Genomic DNA, 13,039 nt, shown 5'->3' on the forward strand with positions numbered 1-13,039 from the left:
AAGTATGATACCTTTTGGAGGAGCTGAAAGAAATGAAACATTACTGGCAAAACTGCCAGATATTTTGATAACTAGAATCCTGATTCCTTTCGATAGGCCCACATGAAGGAATGGTTTGGACTACAATAGCAGCAAAATCTTTAAGGCAGCTTCATAAGCATGCCTTCACAGCAGCTATTTCCCCCTGAAAAAAATATATATATATATGTATTTTTTTCTCTAACAGAATATTGGTTTGATTTATTGTTAGTAAAGAAGGGTAGAATATATAAATTAGGTGGTTTGAGCCTGTGTATGACAGCATCACCATTTTGGTTTGCAAACTCCTGTGGTCGGGTAGATCAAACAGGGGGAAGGACTTGAAGTGTGATCCTGTTGCCTTAATCCAGCACCCAAAATTCAGAACAAGGGCCAGCAACGGCTTGAATTTTTGGAGATATAATCTGCTGTTAGATCTCATGCTTGTATACCAAGAAGATGAGCAGGCTGTTTTAGGAAGGGCCGCAACGTAAAGAGAAAATGCGATGTCGAGTAAAATGGAAGGTTATAGTGGTATCCTTCCAACCAGAGTCGTGTTGATTGCAAATTGTTTTTGAATTTGCAAGCTCCTTGCTGAGCTAAATTGCAAAAATAAGTTTATATGAGGAGAAAAGGTGATTTCTGAAGTACATTAAATGTCACACAATTCCTGCACCTTTATATATGAAATCCAGAAGAGTACATTTCCTCCTGCCATGGGATCAGGTTTCTTGCACACAGTTACATATTCTCATCTTGTTATCCACTAGTTCTCTTGCATTTGCATTGTTTTCTCTTGAAACAAATCAAAGCAAGCATATAAACTAAGTGTAAGCAGTAGGGGCTCCACATGGAGCCTGACCAAATATCTCAACACACAGCAGTACTTGCCGCATCCTCTGCAGAAGGCAAAAACTATGCATTTTGTGTATTATTTGGGTCTGGCTAATGAGGTGAAGAGGCATTACAATCAGGACAGGAAAGAAGCTAAGTCAGTCTACTTTTCAGTCTCCTCCCTTTTTACCCGAAACAAAACAAACAATGGACCAGCTACTAGTTAATAACACACTTACAGTTTGCTGGGAAAATGACTTAAATAGCAGTGACAAGATGGGGAGGGAAGGCCAGCTGTCCCTGACCACTGACCTACACATATTGAAATCGCATTGGGGAACTATAGCATATTTGATCAGAAGGTCCTTTTATTTACATTCATAATTTCTTTTCCTTCCTCATTTTTTTTTCTTTTTGTTGTTCTCCCAAGAACACCTTTCTAGGTATGGATGTTTTAAAATTCTGATCAGAATTGCCAGTGGGAAAGGAGCTGGAGAAATAATGGAGACTCCATACTTACATGACACGTTCACAAACTCTATGAATTTTTAATGAAAGAACAATGTCCACAATTAGATTTGAAATGAGGTTTTCTTTGTGGGCGCTCTTATAGTAAGTGGAGTGTGAGTGGATTTTACTTTATATTCAGTAAACAATATGAAGTGCAAAAGACGCTATGATTTAACAGAAAATCAAAGCAAATTGTTGATTATTCACAGCTCATTTTTTTGTCTCCTAGATTTACAGAAGTATACCAGTTTTAAAAATTGCATTTCATTTTATTTAAATGCCACATATATACCAAGGCATTCAATAGTACAGAATGTCATTTTCAGTTCTAACCTAAAGTTACCTTTTCACATTGTATGGAGAAGTTCTTATTGTTTTAAACTGTAAAAGTAAATTCTAAGTGTAGAACTTTGGAGAGAAAGATATTAAGCTTCTCTGTTTGTAAAAAAAAAAAAAAGCCATCTGAAATGAATATAAGATATAAAATAATTTAATAGTGTAGAAAATCAGAGAATAGAATGAGGTGATAGCTACTTCATTTGCATTTTGAGAGTAAAGCTTAGCTCTTGTCTTAATAGGGCCTAGCATTCCAGAAACACACACTAGCTTTCTATCATTCTTAGATTGTTTCCAAGGTCCCTCAGAATCTGGCTCCTTGTCACCTCAGCAATTTCCCTGCCTATAGCTTCTGCTGCTTCTGGAGCTCCCAAAAGGCGGTCTTATCACTCTTCCTGGAGCCTGCCAAGCTTGAGCATTCCTTACTGACTTTGTACTTGGGGTTCCTGCACATACCGGACACCCCCACTCTGCTCCCTCAACTTACCTCTTCTCTGCTGAAGCATCATCCCTAACTTCTACCTAAAATAGCAATTTCAGTTCCCTTCTATCCTTCTACTATTTGTCTCCATAAGATTTTTTCAACATCTGAGGTTACACTGTAGTTATTTCTAAGTCAGTCTTCTATGAGGACCGAATTATTTTTAACTATTTTCAAACATTTTTCCTGCTAAATCATCATTAGCCAAAACAGTGCCTAGTACTTAGTAGACACATACTCCTCCCTCCTATATACACAAATATGCTAAATAAATGTTATGAATGTGTCTATATATATATATATATATATGTATACACACACACACATATACACACACTTCGTTAATCATGGCTTTTTATTTTCTGTATTCCTGATGCCTGGTAGGGCTAGAAAGCCCACCCTCACAGAGCTGGTTGAGTCCTAAAGAGCAAGCAACTTTTCTGGGAGTACACTTTTCAAACGCAAACCAACCAATCCAGACCCCACACACTCAACCACCTCCTTTACTGTCTCTCACGTGGTAAACTACTAAAATTCTGCCTTGATACTTTTCCTGGTCCAGTCATCAGGTACTAGAGACAGCCTTGTACTGTAGACCACACTTAAATTATTCCACCTAGCCAGTGCTAAGCTTGTTTACTCACTTTGCTTTATCCATTCTTTCCTGCAGAAAGCAAAATAAAGGCTGTCTTACTTCCTCTCCCCTCTGGCTGAGCCGGGTGCTTCCCTGTGTGGCTCCCTGGTGGGGGTGGGGGTTGGAGCTGTGCCCGCCCTTCCCCCCACCCCCCTTGGAGCTGTAACAAGCTACTCTTCAATGGCGACTCTCACCTGATCTGTTGGCCTTAACATACCTGAACAATAATAAAAAATACATTTTAAAATGCAGTCATCACCAGAAATTATGGTTTCCAAGGACTCAGAAGAAATAAGATAACTTTGATATTTTAAAAATTTGTATGTAATTTACCCTCCAATCTCAGCCCTGGGATCAGTTTATGGATTGTTTTTGTGGTTATTCGTGTTGACTTCCACTTTGCCCTTAAGTTTTGTCTGTTTTTGGATTCAGACATTATTAACTCAAGGGAGCAGTCCTGCCTTACTCTTTTTGCCAGATACAAATAATTAACCCTATGCCCCAAACACCAATACAGTGTCAATAAAACACACTATCAAGTTTAGACAAAGCTGTGTCAATGCAGGTTCAACATTTGTAACAAATGCACTGCTCTGCTGGGGAGGTTGTTAATGGGAGAGGCTGTGCATGTTGGGAGCAGGGGGTCTGTGTTGGTCCGTTTAATGTCTTTATAAGAGAATGCCTGAGGCTGAGTAATTGATAAAGAAAAGAGGCTTATTTAGTCCAGGGTTCTAAGCATGGTGAGGCTTCTGGTGAATACTTTTTGTGCTTGTTATGTGGCAGAAAAGGTCAAAGGGGAAGTGGACACATGTGAATAGGCCAAACCCTAAGGGTGTCCTAGCGTCATAACAACATACTCTCAAGAGAACATTCCCGAGAGAACTAATCTATCTCATGACAGAACTTGTTCACTACTGTGAGAACACCAGAGACTACTCCCAAGCCATTCCAGAGGGTCAGCCCCCTTGGCCCAAATACCTCCAACCAGGCCCACCTCCCAATGCTGCCTTGCTGGGGATGAAGTTTCAACAGAAGCTTTGGTGGGGACAAACTCAAACCATCCCAGGCTGTATGGTCATTATTGCTGTAAACCTAAAACTGCTCTAAAAATAGTCTTTAGAAGAAAAAAAAAATATATATATATATACCTGTATATTGAACTTTTAAAAATATAATAACAAACCTTATCCATAATTTTCTAAACCATAGCTAGCTCTAAAAGTAAAAAGGACACATGTTTCTATGGCTTGAAACACTGAGTTTTTTTCAACACAGTTTTCTTTTCATTACAAAAAGTATAGTTCTCATTGTTCCATGGCCCACTGGTCAGATGTCTTAGTGTTCTCTGCTGGAGTACAGGCAGAGCTCAGCCAGGCCAGCGAGGGGCATGGCAACCTTGAAAATGGATCCTGAGGAAGTGCCCTTTGATACACTCTCATACTAGGCTCAGAGCAATGTGCTGGGTGGTCACCCATTACTTGCACCGGTGAGGATAAAGGCCTAAACCTGGAATCTTCTACACAGTGGGGATGGGCCAGAAAGATGAGATGAATGTACAAAGAAATGACCAATGGAACTTCTAGAATAAATTGGAAGGAGCCTGAATGTAGTCAGCACTTCCACTAGATGCAGCTATTTCTGTGAAGTCAGATTCATGCCTCCTTACATTACAGAGCTGTTGCCAATGTGGTCACCCTGGTGACAACCATATACTCTCTAAGAGAAGCACCTGACTCTGTTCAAGGTATTAGTAACAAATAGAGACTAATTTTTTCGAGACCTCAGAGAGATATTAAAGGTGTGCTCATTTGTTTGAAAAACATGCTTTTCAAGTAAATGCAAGGGTTGAGACACCAAAGGAGATAGTTCCCCACCTACCCCCACCAGCTCTCCAGCTTTCCTTTGCACGTGCTGCTGCACACTGCCTTCCACACACCAGTGCACACAGCTGCTCCCTCAATAAGTCTTTTTCTCTTTTCTTTGCATCCTCCCTTCAGGCTCACACCACAGCTCACCTCTGCCACAACAACCTACGAGATCAATTCTTACAGCTGCTTGCTTCCCTGAACTCTTGAGTGTATGTCAGGGATTTAACATGGGACCCAAACCATCATTTAAATTAGTAATGGTTTTATTTGTTTTGAGTCATGTGAAATAGATGTTTTCATGCATTTTTTAAAAAGATCAAACATTGGTAGTTTCACATAGTTCAAACTAATACGTGTTTGGGGGGAAATGCATTAAAAGGAAACTGTAGAATTTCACTGATATTAGTGCTTAGAATGAGGCTAAAATGGATACTTTATCCATGGATTGTATGGATACAGCAAAAATTGGTAAGCATATATCTACCATCTTAACAACTGGTATTCTATATGTCTCTTTAATATGGCCCATTTTTGTGTTTCTTTGTATACCTATGGGTTTGTGTTTTTTCTTCAATTAGTTTCTCAGACATCTGGAAACAAGGGGCAATTAGAAATTACCAACCTCTTACAATATTCTGCACACAGAAGACAGATTCATGATAAAGAATTGTCCAAATACTTACATGATGATATCTCACCAGGAAACACCACCTGCTTCCCTTTTGGTTATTCTAAACTAGAAACTGATGGGCCATGCTGTGGAGCATGCCTTTCTGGCCAGGAAGCCTGTGGCCTGTAATAACTTAAAACATAAAACTCCTATGTAGGATACATGTGAAGACTTGCTTGCCCCTGGGACGTGTTAACAGGCAATATAGTTTATTGGGCAGAATTTGGGTTGATCACCTGGACTCATTCTGTTTAGTACCACAATGTGAACAATCTCCTCTACCTCTCCACCACAGCAGACAATGCCATTAGCAGGTGAGAAAGAAGGTGCTGTGTGACGCCAGCGCCTCCAAGGACATCTGTTGGCACCTTTCCTCTCTCCCCAGCTACTGCCCACTGTGCCAGCTTCAGGTTCTGTTTCATCCTGTCCTTTAAAATGATGTTTGAGTATTTAAAAATGTATAGAGATAATTATGATTCATATGCTTCAAAAAATAAGCCAGGGGTACTCACATAACCTACATATTTCATGACTGGTTTTAAAAAATACCATATACTTACATGTTATTTGGGAAATACTTGCATGCTATCTGCATATTGAATGCTTTTGTCACATACGCTTTTTTTATGCAGTGGTTCAAAAGTAAAATTCTGCCTGCTAATCATTCTTTGTTTCCACTCATAGAATGACGTGACTCTATAACACCTAGGTCAGTCATTAGATATTGAAACAAATAACAGCAAAGGAAAACATTCATTGTAGCAGTGTAGTTAAGGGAGAGGAAAGATACTATTTTCAACTGGGGTATCAGGGAAGCACCAGGAGCAGAAGTGTATGGGTTGAGTCTCAAAGGGTTTAAAAACCAAAACCAAAACCACAACCAAAATAGATCCTTAGTGGGAACAGAGAGAGGGAAAGTAGGCAGACAGCTCAAGCAGGGAATGGTGAACTCCTGTGTGTGAAATCAGGAGCGTTGGAGGCTGCTGAAAGGACAGAGCTGCCTCTCTCTTTACTATCGGGCATTTAAGCAAGTTGTTCAGATGATACTCTGTATGTACATAATGACAATGATAGTTTTATTCTCTAAAATGTTGCTTTGAGAAAAATGCCAAGGGATTTAAATTTGTGTTTCCTAAGTACAATGTTTTCCCACATAAAAATATTGGGCGGCGCCTGTGGCTCAGTGAGTAGGGCGCCGGCCCCATATGCAGAGGGTGGTGGGTTCAAACCCAGCCCCGGCCAAACTGCAACAAAAAAATAGCTGGGCGTTGTGGCGGGCGCCTGTAGTCCCAACTACTCAGGAGGCTGAGGCAAGAGAATCGCATAAGCCCAAGAGTTAGAGGTTGCTGTGAGCCATGTGACGCCACGGCACTCTACGGAGGGCGGTACAGTGAGACTCTGTCTCTACAAAATAAATAAATAAATAAATACATAAAATAAAAAAAATAGAAAAATGCCAGTTTATCAACTAGAAAACAAAAGTGAGCTTCTTTATAAAAGATAAACTGAGAAGATTAGGAAAGTCTTGACATTTATGCACCAACTCATGAAATACTAATACTCGGGTTTACTGCTCAAAGTGTAAAAGAGATAATTCCAGTAGAAAGAAAATAAAAACACTGTTTTACAGAAAGTAATGTCTGAATTCCTTAACCAAGATACCAAGACAAAACACAAAATATTATATATTTTAGAGAGCTTCAAAGAAAGTCATGGGAAGCAAACTTACAATACTTTAATTAAACCATGATAGGAATGGCAAGAGTTTGTTCACCACCTTAGATGACAGAGAAGAACTATAGAATAGTCTTAGTATTGACCAGCTTCAAAAAAGTCAATAACAACATGAAGGTGGCAGGACTCTCAGAAGGAAGTTATCATACAGCATGGAGTTCATAATAATGAAGATAGGGAACACTAATTCTGATCAGATACATACCATTGACTTATAAAATATTTCTTACATAAAGATGCATAAAAGAGGGCGGCGCCTGTGGCTCAGTCGGTAGGGTGCCGGCCCCATGTACCGAGGGTGGCGGGTTCAAACCCGGCCCCGGCCAAACTGCAACCAAAAAATAGCCGGGCGTTGTGGCGGGCGCCTGTGGTCCCAGCTACTCGGGAGGCTGAGGCAAGAGAATCGCTTAAGCCCAGGAGTTAGAGGTTGCTGTGAGCTGTGTGAGGCCACGGCACTCTACCGAGGGCCATAAAGTGAGACTCTGTCTCTACAAAAAAAAAAAAAAAAAAAAAAAAAAGATGCATAAAAGATAAGGATGATATGAACACATAAGTAACAGGTATAATAAATATAAAAGAGCTTCAGAAAATAAAATTTTGATTATGAAGCCTGACAATAAATTTCATGAACTCATCTTAGAACAGTACTACCGGACGGTGCCTGTGGCTCAGTGAGCAGGGCGCCAGCCCCATATACCAAGGGTGGTGGGTTCAAACCCGGCCCCGGCCAAACTGCAACAAAAAGATGGCCGGGCGTTGTGGCGGACGCCTATGGTCCCAGCTACTCGGGAGGCTGAGGCAGGAGAGTCGCCTAAGCCCAGGAGTTGGAGGTTGCTGTGAGCTGTGTGACGCCACGGCACTCTACCGAGGGCGATAGGGTGAAACTCTGTCTCTACAAAAAAAAAAAAAAGAACAGTGCTACCTATCTCATTGCTGAATATCACTATGGTCACATGTGAAGTAATCCCCTAGGAAAACTATGCACTGATGTCAATTTTGGAATTCTTTCTCTGGAATGACCATCAGAGCAGTCATTATGAAAGGTTGGTCTGGCAATTAAGTTTGTGAACTTGCCACTATTCACCTACACTGGTATCACCGTACGAACAACTCAGTAAGGTTTTGTAACCTTGGCATATCAGTGGTCTCACAGCTGTGTTTGTGTTGACGTGTGGCAGTTTCTTGCTGAGTGGTGTTCATTACTGTTTTTCATGTTTTTGTGTGTCATTTGATGATAGCTCTGATGGTCATTCCAGAAAAAGAGTTTCAAAATTGCTTTATAGGAACAGGAGCTGGCATCAGTGGATACCCAGTGGGAGTACCTCAAAGGTGACTGCAGTGATATTCAGCAAGGAGGTATATAGCACTTTCTGTAGGACGAGTTCACAAACTTAATTGTCAGACCTTCGTTAACTGGACAGTCATATTCCTAGTGAATGAAAAGAGGGCACCACTATGGAAATCACTGTGTCTTTATGAGAACTTCTCTGATAAATTCTGATTCTAAAAGACAATAAATGAAAACAAGGGTACAAGAGTAAAAACACGAATGGGTGAGAACAACTCTTAGAAGAATGCTTAAGAGGCCTAAATTCAGGACTAAGATTGAACATTTTGAAAAAAATACCAAAGGTAGTACATAGAATATATTTTAAAATATCTGTAAAGGTAGAACTGAAAATTGTAATAATTTTGGGGAAGGATGTTAATAAACAGCAAAGGTGACAGAATTTTATGAGTCTTCTCCTGCAAGCAAGTTAATCCGTTGCTTGAGAAAGGCAGAATACACAGTGTAGGTGTGAAATCTGAGCCCACCGTGGTGGTGGGAGGGGGCAGCGGGCATGAAAGCTAGCATCAGATACTCTCAAAACAAGCCAGAGGAAGAACCAATCCTGTCACCAATGCGATGACACTGAATGAAATGCTTCCCACTTTTCTTTCTCAAGAATCTGAGTTTGTAGCAAGTTTATCAGGATTCAATCATTTGGCCTTGAGAGCTTAGTGGAACTAAGAAAATGGCCCATAATGACTCATCTCCTGGAATTCCTAAGAGTTGGTGCAAGTTTTAGAAAAAACTTACTGGCTTTGGTTCTCAACCTTCCTAATGCCGTGACCCTTTAATACAGTTCCTGTGGGTCGCGACCCACAGGCTGAGAACCCCTGAATTAGAAGTTAAGCAGACACAGAAGACAGACTACACAAGTCAAACAACACTCCAAAAAATGGAACGAGGACTGATGGGTGGGAGTTAAGGAGGTGGATTTCATTCATTACTTTTCCCATTCAGTAAATACTTAGTTAACTCCAACTGTGTGCAGTGAAATGAAGGGGAATCATGCTAAAAATACAGGCAGGGGACATTCTAAGGACTTTTATTCCCACAGGAAATTGTACCAAGTAGAGTACTTTAAATTAGGAACGACAGGATTGAATTTGTAATTTAGAGTGATAATTCTTATTTTGAAGTGGAGGGTAAGTTCTACAAGGAGAGAAGCCCTAGGGTTAACCCATTCGAAGGTCATTTCTAGAGACCAGATGAGAAGCATTGGCAGTGGAGATGGAGATGGGGATGGACTTGAGAGGTGCTTCTGGAGACAAAGAGCTAGGACTTGGTAAGCAATTGGAATGGGGAGGTGATAGGGAGTGAGTGGCAAGCGTGATGGTGCAAGAAAAGAATATTCAAATGCTATTTCCAGGTTTTTCATTTAAGGGAATATGGGCAGATAAAATCAGGGGATTTCTGAGGCCCAACCACAATTAAAGGATTAGTTAAGTTGTTCAGGAGAAAATCGTGAGCTTTCTGTAGGTCAATCGTTTCAATACTAAACTCACAAACTATACAAGAATGTGTCTGTCCCTCAGGTGGCTGTTTGATTCTCCCAGTCGCCACAAAGATGGCTCATGGTGACTTTCAACCTTTGGTGGACACTGTATTCACCCGAGGAGGCTTTTTACAAATAGATATGCCTGATGTCCCCCTCAAGATTTTGATTCAGTGGATCTGATGTGAGGCCCATGAATTTTGAAAAAAAGCTCCCAAGGAGATTCTGATGTGCACTGAAAGTTGAAAGTCACTGTGGTATACAGTATAAATAAGTAACTCTGTGATTAATTTAAAGAAGAAAGGAAAGGAGAGAAGACCTCTTGAAATTTCTGAAGCAGCAGCTGGTTGACCTTCTATACTCAACAGTATAGTTGTAGGTGAGAAATGTGCAGGATGGCCTTTCATGTGTTCTAATCTTAAGAGTCCATGAATGTGGTGCTATGGTATTATTCCTGGTTTCAACTCTTGAAGACAAAGCACTGACAGACAAAGATCACTGGATGCCTTGATGAACCTTTTGTTATATTTCTGACATTACTGATGAATATCCTCTCTTACAGCAACTTGTTCTTGAACTTCAGAATTTTTTCCATGCTTTTAAATACATATTTTTTTCAATATCCACTTCTCCTTACTGAAGTTCCACGAAGGCAGGCCCTCTGTTTTCTTTGTTTGCTATTCAGAATTCAGCACTAACCTATTAAAATACAGGTGCTTGGTGAATAAATGAGCAATGAACCAGATTTTTCTCATGAAAAAAATTTAAGCTACATTGCATCAATTTCAATATGCCTATTGTGTATTATAGATCCAGAAGATGGTTTCAGAAATAATCAAGAGAAAACATCATAGGCAAAATATTTTAAAGAGATTTTTGTTATCTTGAGGAAACACTTTGGCTCCCAGAACTTGATGTATATAAGTCAGCTCATTATATCAAAAAATAAAATTAAAAAAAGAGAATAAGTATCTAAAAGGGTAAAATAGGCTTAGGTGTTTAACTGGAGAATTAGAATATAAACATTGTTTCTGCCTTATCTAGATATAAGAAGCCTTAGCCTCGAAGTCTAATACACCTGGTGCTTTCCTATTGTGATCAAGTCTAACAATTAGATAAAAAACAACTAAATGAATGAAACAATGAATTAACAGAAAATCCAAAGGTTCATATTAGTGGGCCAAGTAAAGAAATAGAAAAGATGGGTAACTTTAAGACCTATAAATATTAAAGATCTCTGGATTAATTGTGATTACGGATGTGTTTTTGTTTGAACAGTTAAACATTTGCTCACAGTGTTCACCACAATATTTAATTAACTCTGACATTTTTTTTTCCTTTTTGAGACAGAGTCTCACTCTGTGCTCCGTCTAGAGCACATGGCATCTGTATCTTACAACAACCTCAAACTACTGGGCTTAAGACATCTTCTTGCCTCAGCCTCCTGAGTAGCTGGGACTACAGGTGCTCACTCTTATGCCCAGCTAATTTTTTCTATTTTCAGTAGAGATGGGGGTCTCCTGAGCTCAAGTAATCCACTCACCTCAGCTTTCCAGAGGGCTAAGATTATAGGCATGAGGCCACTTCACTTGGCCTCATGACACTTTTTTTGACATTTTACTCCCTTGACATCGAAGGTGAATTTTTTCACAACAAAATATCAAAATCAGACTCTACTTTACCTCAAATTTGCCAAGTATCTACTATTTGATACCACTTTCACATATATCATCAACTCACTTAACTATTACAAAAAGTATGTTTTATCAATTAGGAAACTAAAAAATGGAGCAACCTTAGAAATACGCCTAAAACTAGAATATTGTAAAAAGTGTTAATTATAATAAAAATCGCTGAAGTATCATTTTATCCAGGTGAAAATGTATATATTTATAAAGTATATTTTATTAAAATGCTTATATAAATTTCCAGAATGACAGCATACTATGTTCTGAACAATGGTAAAATTTGAGTAACTAAGGAGAAAATACTGTTTTAATTGATACTATCAAACAGATGTTGAAAGCAGTAAAGATTACAGGGATGTGCCCTTTGATATGATACAATGAGAAGTTTTGATCATCTCTGTGGTATTCTTGCCAAAATTGTATTTAATTATGAAAGAACATCAGATAAATCCAAATAAAGGGCCTTCCACCAAGTAATCAGTACTCTTCAAAAATGTCATAGTCATGAAAGACAAAAACTGAACCGTCCTCCTGATTTCTGATACATCAAATACATTTAGATCATCATTCTGAAGATCATTACATAGGCATGGATGTATAAAGGTAGGTTTGAGAAACTGGGATGATTCTATATTGCATGTAGGGTACTAACTAAATTTTCTGATGTAAATTTTTTTTCTTTTTTTTTGAGACAGAGTCTCACTATCTCATCCTCAGTAGAGTACTGTGGTGTCACAGCTCACAGCAACCTCAAAGTCTTGGGCTTAAGCGAGTCTCTTGCCTCAGCCTCCCGAGTAGCTGGGACTACAGGTGCCTACCACAACACCTGACTACTTTTTGATGCAGTTGTCATTGTTGTTTAGCTGGCCTGGGCCAGGTTCGAATCTGCTAGCCTCAGTGTATGTGGCTGGTGCCGTAACCACTGTGCTACGGGTGCCGAGCCTATTAACTTGTTTTTGTATTATTTATAATTTTCCCAAGTTATAATCAAAAAAATTCCTATTCGCTAAACACTCCAGCTAGTGGAATGAGAATTACATTACGCTAAGCTATATTTACATATGCCATTTCTTACAAAGGCTGTGTATTTTCCTAAAGTATCTCAGTTTAGATTTTTAGAATTATTGTGGTTACTTCCATTATCCAGACAGTAAAAGAAAACAGAAGTAAAACAGAGTGGACAACTGAAGGAGGAAGGAAATAGGACTCCGTGAAACATATTCATTAACCTGGAACCACTACCAGATGCTCCAAGCTAGAAGTGAGAAGCTGCTTCTAAACAGATCTTAATGTTTAATTCAGTGGAATAGGTAAGATGCAGCTGTCCTACCTGGAGGTCCTATCCCAGAACCTACCTGCCCCAAGGCAGCACTGCGGGTCTGTTAATAATGGTCACCTTTGGGTGAATGCAGTTTCATCAGCCGCTCACTCAGATGTTGCAATC

The 13,039-nt window shown here is 39.5% G+C and overlaps 1 protein-coding gene across 6 annotated transcripts in view; it reads right to left on the reverse strand.

Annotated features, from left to right (window-relative positions):
* Positions 1-13,039, reverse strand: part of ENOX1 (ecto-NOX disulfide-thiol exchanger 1) — a 730,917-nt gene that overhangs the window by 251,643 nt on the left and 466,235 nt on the right. The gene's annotated exons all lie outside the window — the stretch shown is intronic.

The sequence above is a fragment of the Nycticebus coucang genome, chromosome 15 (genome assembly GCF_027406575.1).
Source record: "Nycticebus coucang isolate mNycCou1 chromosome 15, mNycCou1.pri, whole genome shotgun sequence".
NCBI classification, from domain to species: domain Eukaryota; kingdom Metazoa; phylum Chordata; class Mammalia; order Primates; family Lorisidae; genus Nycticebus; species Nycticebus coucang.